At 35.3% G+C, this 11,984-nt stretch overlaps 1 protein-coding gene across 3 annotated transcripts in view; it reads left to right on the top strand.

The window, feature by feature from the left end:
- Window positions 1-11,984, top strand: part of LOC135217072 (TRAF3-interacting protein 1-like) — a 343,407-nt gene that overhangs the window by 136,844 nt on the left and 194,579 nt on the right. The gene's annotated exons all lie outside the window — the stretch shown is intronic.

Below are 11,984 nucleotides of genomic sequence, written 5' to 3'. Positions count from 1 at the left end.
CTCTCTCTCTCTCTTCTCTCTTTCTCGCTAACACCATGTCTACTCTCTCTCACTTCCTCTCCCTCTCATTCTCTCTCTGTCAACCCCCTTCACAAACTTCACCCTATTTGATGTCATTGATGTTTACCCTATAGTATTTTTTTCCAAATGATAAGTTATATGGGTACAGAAATTATGTACGATAGATTTGTAAAGTAACAAATCTACGAGCATAACCAGCCCCATTTCACGAGCAGAACCAGGTCCGTTTCAGGGAATCCCTTCTCACTCCCACCCACTTTGGAGGGGCGGAGGTAGGATGATACCCCTTTATAAAAACGTGCGTATTCGAATGCAATGCTGTGTCAAAATTTCAAAGCAATTGGTGAAGAACTTTCAGAGATTTAGGATTTTGAACAAATGAACATTTACACACACGCAACATTATATATAGATATATATATATATATATATATTATATATATATATATATATATATGTAAGTGTTTACATAATAAAAATATGGAATGTTAGTCCATATATATAAAAGTCTAAAACTAAAGAGGTCAACCAGATTGCTTGCAGGAATGTGATCAGACTAGAGACGCTAAAGATGACGTATACAATAAGTATGTAGGCTAAGATAACATGCCGTCACCTGTAGTCATTCAATTGTTTATAAACATTAGTCCAAGCTCCCTGCTTGAGACAACTACCCCGACCTATGATTCAAACGGCCTACGTGATCTGTAGCGTGTCTCATTTGATTGTGTGTTCGTATGAAACTATGTCATTGTATGTATGTTCATATGTTCGAACTACTGTCTGTTCCTTCATAACTTGTAACAGAGATGGTAGACAAGCAGAACAGTGTTAGCTATCGTCATTAGAAGACCTGTACCTCTTTACCTAAGCTTTATCATGTAGAGGAATAGGATTAGCCATCATCATTGGCAGAAGCGATCAAGCTATCGTTATTAGAAGACTTGTACAATCATATCTGATCTTCAGCATGTAAAACTTCAGAAGAAATTATATCTATTTTTATACTTAGTGTCTACAAGAACCTCACCGAACCATGAGTTTAACACATCGTCGTAAAGATAATACCGACTTCGTAAGTGATCTACAAAACCTCAGACACTCCATTGAAGATGGAAGTGCAATACCAACCGACTTAGCGTATAGATTATCGCTAGTCTAACATTACCTCATAGGGCGCCTTATCATACAAGGCACAAGCCCTAATATTGGTGGCCAGCGGACCAGAAGAACTCTACAACGTCCTACGAAGAAGAAACAGAATCATAAATCATGAAGTCAACGACGACGAAAGCAGCAGATTCTTCAAGCAACCTAGTATCATCATTAGTGAGCGACTTCAGAAAACAACAAGATTCGTCAAGCAACTTAGTATCATCGTTAGTGAATAACTTCAAGAAACAAAACCGACGTGTCCTTTTCCTACGGCAACGGAAGCTTCGTCTCTCATTAGAATCATTCAAGAAAACATCGTTAGTGAGCGTTTCCGGCCGAACGCGTCTGCAGCATCGGATTTTCAAGGGCTCGAATCATCGAAACAACGCGCACGGGGGAAACTGAAGCCAAACCAGGTCGTCCGCTAAATAGAGAAGGAGGACCAAGGCCGTGTGTCGTTATCGGAACACCGTGACTTCCCACAAAAGCAAGCTAAGTACAATTTTTTATTCATTTGGAGTAACTTTGAGTGTTTCCTTTGCAGGTCGAATTTCGTTATTCCTGTGGCTGAAGTTACGAGACATTCTTAATCTTACTTTTTTTACAGAAATTATCTATATCATTGAGATTTCGCTACTGCGAGTTTTTATCTTTGAGTGTCTGTTTCCAGAAGTTCTACTGAAATATCATAATCATATACTATGTTAATTTTATCATTTTGGGTGATTATTAATCCCTTACGTAACAAATCATATTAAACAGTGAATATGCGTTTACGCAGTGGACGTCTGTATTTATACAGATGCATGGATAGGGTCGTTAAGCACCGTAGTGATTAGAAAACACACAAAAACAAGTGGAACACCCGTACAAATCTAGATAAATTAGAGGTAACACTATTTCGGGTCATGACAATAAATGCTCCTTTGCAAAGTCCCGATCGCAGTTTTAGCCTTGAGTTTTTTGAGTTATATAAAATATCGAACCTCAATGACTCAACTTAACTTTTAAAATATGGCTGGATTGCAAGGAATAACATGTCTGTAAAAAACTTTCATCAGGCTAAATGCGCTGACCAGGATCCCTCACTATTTCAAATTTTAGCAAAGAATGAAGTACAAACAGTTAATATTGAATACAGTAGAGATAACTTGTCTTATTAGTAATCGCTCAGTTCCTAATAGTTAGTCATTCATTGCTTTATACGTAACCAGCAACGTTATGCTAAAAACACACAATATGTTGCCGATGGTAATAAAGAGAAGGATCCTAATTATTACAAAAAGAAATAGAAACAGTAGCCCGTTCAGAATCAAACAAGCAAACTCGGTGACTGTGTCACCTAGTCAAGCGGTCAAGGTCAGTCAAAAAACTGCCGAAGTGTTCAAAGCAAAGCAAATTCCACACAATACGCGACTTTAGCAGAGTGGGGAAAAGCGATGTTGGTTCATACCAATATCTTTTTGAATTAAAAGGGATTTTTCCTATGAAACACACGACCGTATAAGTAATCAGAGCAGGTTTTCGTTTTAATTTTAATACATTAAGTTATAATAAATACTGGTGGATTAAGCCCAACTGTACGCGCCGTAAAAATTAGAATATCTTGTTTTATTTCTTTAATACACGTAATATCTTGTATTTACGGACTCACCGTCTGTTGTTCGAACTTCCCTAATGAGAAGTCCGGATAAGCGAGCGCTTACAGATACCTCTATAGTTATAAAAAACATTGATCTGTATGTAGTGTAATTGTAAGATCCATTTAGGGGTATACAAAATATTATCTTACATCCTGCAAAATAAGGCGTGTTTATCAAAGGAAAATCCTATAAACCTTCAAACATAGTAAAATCCGTTTGAACAAAAATGAGACAGTTAATCAAATAATAACTTATATAAAGGAACTATACATTTGTCTCATAAATCGTAACATTGTTCAAATGACCCAACAGAATTCTCCCACAACCGCAGTCGTACTTTGCACGCAAAATCTCGAGAAGCATGCACCCTCGAATGTCTTAGTGCGTGTAAAAAGACTTTGCTGGGAAATGAAATTTTAATCCTTCCCGACACTCTGAAATATAACGATTTCCGCGAACAAAGCCCTAAAAGTATACATATCGTGGATACGGAAGTTATAAATATCGCATTTTTTATTGTTGCTAATTTTTAATCACGAGCCCAACCAGTCGTGGATGAATCTCTCTGATTCTTATCTAAAGTAATATCCGTAAAGTCATTCAAGCAGAGGTGATTCAGCAGAATTTTTTTTTTATCTTTTACCTGAATACCAGGAAGTTTCTCCACTAGCGAGTGATCTCTGGGAGAAAAACGGATGTCATTGAAAACAAAACACGGTCTAAGGACAAACATAAAGCTATTTGTACGTCCTTCGTATAGATTCTCAATGAAATTTTAAAATAGAGATAAATGACGAAGTTGAAAAATGTTAGTAATAGGAGCCATTAGGAAATCAAATAAGCCCATATAATTTTTCCCTCAAACGTCATGCCATAAAAGATCGGACTTGGCGTATCTGCGCAGATTACTGTCGCTTAAACAAGGAAACGACTTCCGATAGTTTCCAGTGCGATGTACCGACGACATCTTATCTCTGTTAGGTTAGAATAATTTTTTTTCACCAACTTGGACTTACTTAAAAGCTTTTACCAGATACCATTACCTAAGTGATTGTACCTCATACTCCGTTTTCAGCACACTCAGGGGACATTATCAATTTTTTACGTATGCCTCCGGCTTACGTTGCGCCCCAATTACAATATAGTGTTTGGAGACTTTTAGGGGATAACCTACATGCCTATATGGATGATCTTGTAATCTTTTCTAATACCTTAGAAGTACATTCACATAAAGTAGAGCTAGTTCTACAGAGACAAAGACAAATAATCTCAGAGTAAAATATCTAAATGTGAGTTTTTTAAAACCGAACATGTTTATCTAGGTTTTATGTGTCTGGTCAAGGTCTTAAAAGTAGTCCATGGTAAGGTGTCGGCTATTCATAACTTTCCGGTACTTATTAACGTAAAAGGGGGATACAGCACTTTTGCGCTGTAGTGGGTATTACAATCGTATGTAAATATGTAACTCTTCAATCATGACAGCTCCTTTAACAGATCTTACGAAGAAGAGCGTAGATTTATTATGGTCTGAAAAGCATCAACAGGCGTTCGATATCTTAAAAGCGGAAAATGCAGCTTACCTAACTTAAAAAATCCCTGATTTAAATAAGGAATTTTTTTTTATTGCAACAGACGCCTCAGACCAAGGGGTAAGAGGGATACTACTACAGTAATATGATAAACAGTTCTTCCCTATAGCTTTTTATTCACGTAAACTAAAGCCCTCTGAAAGTAAATATGCAGTAATAGGCAAGGAAGGGCTAGGTATCTTTAACTCACTGGTACATTTTAAGTTCATAATCTATGGCTATCCTGATAAAGTCCTTACTGAACATGAGTCCTTTACCGAGTTTTTCAAAGGCTTTAATCACAGTCCAAAAGGAACTCGGTGACAAATGATCATTCAGGTCTTTGGAGCCAAGATAAGATATCTACCTGGGAAAGCAAATATCATAGCTGACGCATATCCCGCAATCCCGCACCATACTGCAAAGAACCATTAATTAGACTAAAAGATATAGAACATCCGTACCTATTGTTAAAACCGTATCTAAACAAGAAAATTCCTTAACCCAAGAGATCGCGAGCATTGAATATCTGGGTCGGAGCGCAGAACTGTTACAAACTGAACAAAGCAAGCGTCAACAGACATAACCCAAACAATAAACACTTCGAACGGAAACAGAGTCAGCAGCAATAAACACCAAACAATAAACACTTCGAAACGGAAACAGGGTCAGCGGCTAAGCAAAAACAATACACACTTCGAGCAGAAACCCTAAAGCAAAAGTATACTTAAGGTATGTGTATCAGAATAATGTAATCAAATGTAGTATTATATGTAGGTCCGTGACGAGGAAAACCCGAAGAACACAGCAGATGACTAACGACCAGGTAGTAATAATAATCTCTTTCATACCAATCGTCATAAACTGGTTGCATTCCGTCATCCAGGGTTCCATAGTATGTCACAGAAAGCCAAATCACTATTTTACTGGCCTACAATGCTTACAGATATAAAAAGCACATAACTAATTGTAACACGTGTCATGAAAACAAGGGACACACTAAGACACCTGTCAGTTTAAGGGCCTATCCTGTGCCAAATCAATCCTTGAAAGAATATACGTAGAATTATTAACAGAATTACGAGTCTGACAGAGGGAATAAACACTTCTTAGTGTTAATAGTTCCTTGACACGTTATATAGAATTAATAGCACTAAAAACAAACACCGCAATTGAGTGCGTTAGGAATATTTATGAGTGCTAAATCAGTAAACATGGAATTCAACACATGATAATCTGACTCGGGTGGTGTAAATCAATAATAATCTCCATAACACGTGGTGTGAATTCCTTTCCATTAAGAAAACCAATAATATATTTTATCGCCCAGAGTCAATCGGTTTGGTAGAATAACGGATAATTAAATAGGAAGTGTCAATGTCTTACGAGTTACAACTCGTGATGTTGGATCCGGACTGGATTATAGCGGTTCTCGCGGGTTTAAATACCTTTATCATTTATATCTTGTATCTATAGAATTGATGCCGCAAGTAGCCTTATACGGTACGCCGCTAGAACACTTTTCCACATATTCGAGCCAACCATTAATTAATCGAATAAATATATAAAAAAAAAATATATAAATAAATAAATATAAAAAAAAAAAATAAAATAAATATGGATACAAGTGGAGTCAATATAATACACTCCGTAAGAAGTCGGAAGGGTTACAAATTATAATAAAAAAGGAATCACGATAATATCAATAAGCAAAACGTAACCATTAAATATCCAAATATATATGCGTAAAGATTTGAACTCTAACTTAACGCTTTAGTAATGACAAATAAGCTAAAAGTTCAAATACATATCCAAAACCTACTGACATATTGTCTGTCCCGGTGATTTATATTCGTAGTCAATGAAAAAAAAAAAATTAAATAAATAAATAAATAAATAAAGTAATAATAAATAAATAAATAAAATAAAATAAAGAATAAAATAAAAGAGATTTTAAAGTCTGGAAGTCTAGAAGTGAAAATGTTATCTATGAAATAATCCTATATGAATCTTATACAGGGCTAATAATATATATAGAATTCGTATGGAAACCTTTTTCATATAGTTTGAATAAGGAATATTTATTTAACATAATGCCAACATGAAACTAATATATTGTTCAATTTTGGTACTGTTGTTTTTTTTTTTTCAGACATTCTTCTCATGCGGGTGGAGAATTAAAACACTAAAATATCATTTGAAAATACTAAAGTCGTATCTCTTACAGCAAGTAACGTAACTCTTAGCTGGCTGAGAGCAATCTCCTGCCAAGTGACGACGTCATCATTGCCGTATCAGCATTTGTTCCTTTTAACCTCAATAATCTGCTTACACAGGCTTCATCTGTGTGTCATCTCTGCTTGCAAAAGCAGATTGACTGGAGAAAGGAATGCTTAGTTCATGAACTTCACATGTGGTTCATAGGTCACATGACAGGCCACATAACATATTCTTATCCGTGTGTGTAATGCAATTAGTTAAGGACTTGTAATCATTTTAAAATTAATGAACAATAGAAGCAAATAGAATTTCTATAACAACAAAATGAATTAATTTTTTTTTTCTGAACCTCATAGACATTTAGAAGTATCAAGATATGTATATATGATTATTTACTTGCAACATTAGCCTATTACAATTCAAGTAAAACATTCATGGGAAAATGTCACATTTTCTTGAAAAACCCAAAGTTTATTTAGAAATTAGTTACATAGTGGGTTTTTTCGTTGCATCTCCTACCTATTAATAATGTTTTAAAAGTTAACCTCAGAGGATGCGCACGAGAAAATTGAATATGAAACTTTTGTTAGGGCACATAGAATCATGATTAATCTTCTCTTTGACTCTTATGTTGCCTGGCAATCTTACAATTAGCTCCGTTTTCCACTTCTTTGTCTAGTAACTTACTACCAGTAATATCGAATTTTCTTTGAGATTCGTAATGATATCTATTTATTTGTTATAATTATGGATATTTTTACAGTCATCATAGACCTGGATAGGTTCACTCATTGTTAATGCCATGGATAAAAAAGTTTGTACAGCGGACTCTTTTGAATTCCAAAATATCAGTGAATTCATGTGGGTTAAGTCTGGTCTAAATGGCTCTCTTCCCTCCCCTGTATTTGGATGTCGTCTGAATTTACTTTGCCCTTGTGACAAGTATAATTTCACTTGCAGGCTGATTAATGGAACCGGTTACAGTATCCTGCAGTACGAGAGTTTCACATCGCAACTTCAAAAAATCGTTCGTCGCAGCGGACGACTACAGTCAAGTAATAACCGCCTACAATGTGAAAGGAATTTCATGGACTTCTTCGACCGACACCGTATCTCGTCGTTAATCTCGTTTTAATGCGGAACGCTCCAGCGGCTGTCGGAATTCGACTACAAAAAGGGACATACTTCCGACAATTACGACCCGAAGGATATTCAACTCTACTTTGCTGGCGAAGGACTCGTGCTGGGATGATCTATTCATCGCGAACGGAATCGTGTAGCTTAGGATGCAGAGAATAAGTATGAGCGCAAAATAGAACGTTGGACCCGCCCAGGCAAATTTTCCCCTTGTTTTAACCATTGAAAAAGGCCGTTTCATTTGGCTAAAGGTGGTTGTCTGGAACTGTGTAATGGACGAAAAGTTGTTCGAAAGCTAGTTAAAAGTGAAGTAGTATAACTTCGGTCATGTATCCTATATATAAAGTATCATGTATCCTATATATAATTGATCATAAATAACAGAGTCGAAATATATCTTTGCGTGTACGCAATAGGAATCTCTATATAAATGATCATAAATAACAGAATCTAATATATCTTTGCGTGTACGCAGTAGGAATCTATTTAAAGTGCACATATATTAATCATAATTATATGAATCCATATACCAATGTATAAACAAATCAGGTAGCCTATAATCAATCTGTTACCTTTTATCTTCCCAATATCTGCAGTTATATATGAATCAGAAATCAACGAATCAATCAGCATAAACATTAATAATTTTATCAATTCATATATGATATTTTTTATCAGTTAAATATGATTTTTATCATGTTAATCTTCATTCTATGCAATTATCAGAGTACATTAGTATTTTCTGTAGCATAAGTATCTTAAAGAGATGAAGTGAAAAACTGTATCATTATATATATCATGTGATCACTATTATTTACCAATATCATTGTTTTATATTTTATTACTTGAATCAATTCATGTACACAATGAATTTTTATTTACTTATATATATATATATTCACATAGTGTCTGTATCACACTCCTATAAGTCAGATGCAAGTCAAGTTTGAGTAATATTCAGTAGCTGGTTTTGGTAGCTGACCGAGCTAATGTAAGTGTTTACATAATACATGGAATGTTAGTCCATATATATAAAGTCTAAAACTAAAGAGGTCAACCAGATTGCTTGCAGGAATGTGATCAGACTAGAGACGCTAAAGATGACGTATACAATAAGTATGTAGGCTAAGATAACATGCCGTCACCTGTAGTCATTCAATTGTTTATAAACATTAGTCCAAGCTCCCTGCTTGAGACAACTACCCCGACCTATGATTCAAACGGCCTACGTGATCTGTAGCGTGTCTCATTTGATTGTGTGTTCGTATGAAACTATGTCATTGTATGTAGTGTTCAATATGTTCTAACTACTGTCTGTTCCTTCATAACTTGTAACAGAGATGGTAGACAAGCAGAACAGTGTTAGCTATCGTCATTAGAAGACCTGTACCTCTTTACCTAAGCTTTATCATGTAGAGGAATAGGATTAGCCATCATCATTGGCAGAAGCGATCAAGCTATCGTTATTAGAAGACTTGTACAATCATATCTGATCTTCAGCATGTAAAACTTCAGAAGAAATTATATCTATTTTTATACTTAGTGTTTTCTACAAGAACCTCACCGAACCATGAGTTTAACACATCGTCGTAAAGATAATACCGACTTCGTAAGTGATCTACAAAACCCCAGACACTCCATTGAAGATGGAAGTGCAATACCAACCGACTTAGCGTATAGATTATCGCTAGTCTAACATTACCTCATAGGGCGCCTTATCATACAAGGCACAAGCCCTAATATATATATATATATATGTATGTATGTATAAGCACATTTCTATTAATTTGATTATATTGTAAATTTTAGGGCATGGTTTTTACCAGAAGAAATGGTTTTAATGCAGAAATTAGCTCTCTAATTGGCCCAATTTCATAATTATTACAAAATAAGCAATAATTTTTTTTCTTTTGCTATTTTCTCAGAACTTACTATTTTCAAAAATAATGCTTCAGTCTCCAAGATGACTGAACCAAATTCAATGACACTTGCAGCATGTAGTATAACTATATCATGCTATAATGGGTGTTATGTCCATCTGTCTGTCTGTTACTCAATCATGGCAAAACGGCTTGATGGATTTAAACCAAACAAAACTATTTGATAGAGCTTTGATCGAGGATGGTTCATAGCCTTATATATACTAGCTGACCTACCCGGCGCTGACTGGGAAAACTGAGAATGACAGTCTATGGGTAGGGGGAGGGAAGAGAGAGGGGTCTTTCTGAAGTATGTACCAGTGGTGAGTTAGCAGTACAATCATGCATACTGAATCCACTACGAATTCGTGCAGTTTGCTGAAGACAGATTCTTGCATTATTCTACTCTAGCTTTGCTGTGCCGTTTATTTCATACAGTTGATAAAAGATCCGACGGTTGTTGGAAGGGAGGCAGGCTTAAGTTCAGCAGAAATTATTTTTCTCTTTTAATAGGTAATCATAATTTCCCCTTAACTTCCATCTCCCCCTCCCACTTCTGCCACCCCATCCCTCTTTCCTTCTTTTTCCATCCCCCCTCATCCTCTCCCTTTCCCATTCCCTTCACCTTTCTCCCTCCTCTTCCTCATCCCTCATTCCTTCCCCCACCCATAGCCTGTCATTCACAGTTTTCCTGGGCAGTGCTAGGTAGGTCAGCTGGTATCTATAATTACAAGTGGGGAAATTTACTTTTGAGTTCAAATTTAATTTCTTTTGGCATATTTTTGAAAATGTTGAAGTTTTTTTTTAAACTGGAAATATGAACTTTGCATAGAATTTCTTAATCTCCTAGCATGCATTATTTTCAGTATTAGTAGTATTATAGCCAGGTGGTAAAAATTTGAAGCGAATCCCTTCAGTCATAAGGTAGAATGAAGCACTTACTTAAAATGGGACCTTATGGAGTCAGCACCCCCTTGACAGTTAAAGTTAAGCTTTGTAACTGACAGAAAATATGATATGCACCAAATGTAACAGCCACATTTAAAGGGACTTTTATGCTTTTCATGAAGGGTTATAATTTTGTTTCCTCATGCATATCAATCTACACTTGCCTATGGACTTCCACATAAAACTATGCTGATTATGAAAAATTTAATTATATTGCTCCAAGTGTTATGCAACCATTGATTTACTTTTTAAAGATGTAGCATTGTAAATGAATTTCAATTAGTATTTTCAGTATCAATATTTTTATTGCTTTTGTGTGTTTATTTACAGCTATGGCATTAAACGATCATGATATGGTAAACAGATGTTGTAAGAAACTCCACTATGAGCATAGATCTTTTTTGTTGTAGCTTAATCTCCATATAGACAAACTCTCACAATGTCAATTTCTTATGAATGACTATGGTATTTTCCACTTCACATGAATTCTCCTTTTGTCTAGCACATATTTTTTTATTTCTTCCCCCTTACCTAAATTGTAACCACTTTTCATTTTACTGAGTCAGTCAATCAAATTTTCAGACTTTTTTTTATGCAAATTGACCACCATTAACTTTCAATTTACCTCTTGATAACAAATATTTCAGTAGCACATGAACAGGAAATGCCATCAAGCATACATTAAAATGTGTCTTTAGGTGTCATTTACGATTATTTTAATGATTAAACCTGTACAGCTATTCACCATCATACTGTACTGTATTTTGTTTGGTGAATGATAGCAATTTTATGTTCACTTCATAAATTAAATAGTCTAGGGTGTGTTGAATTACTGTTATATATTTCTTTACATGGCCCCTGAGGATGGTTGATTTAATGTGGTAATGTGGCCAGGCTTTGGGAATATGGAAACCACTCAATTGGCATTATGCCTCTAAATGAAGATTCTGAGAAGAGGCATTTTTGCTTTATTTCAGAACTGTGTACTAGTACAGTTAACCCCTGCTATTTGCAGTCATGCAGTTTGCAGACTCGCCCATTCATGTGGAACATGTATACACATTATTTGCGGAAAATTCACCTATTTGCGGTATTTTTCTCTGAGAAATATTTACTAATGATTGTATTTTCATATAATTTTCCAGACTAAATGCACTTTTTGTGATATACTACTATTAAGGTACTCAGGTATAAGCATTTTAAGAGTTTTTTTTTTTTTTTTTTTGAACTATCAAAATAGTCAGTTTGAAGTTTTTTTAGATGGGTTTTATGTACTCCTGGATTTTAGCTATTGACCAGGGGTTGTGGTACATATCCCAGCAAATATTGGGGGCCAACTGTAGAAATATTTATTCCATTGCTGAGGTTTAAAG

The sequence above is a fragment of the Macrobrachium nipponense genome, chromosome 19 (assembly GCF_015104395.2).
Source record: "Macrobrachium nipponense isolate FS-2020 chromosome 19, ASM1510439v2, whole genome shotgun sequence".
NCBI lineage: Eukaryota > Metazoa > Arthropoda > Malacostraca > Decapoda > Palaemonidae > Macrobrachium > Macrobrachium nipponense.
This window is presented reverse-complemented; position numbering and strand designations above follow the sequence as displayed.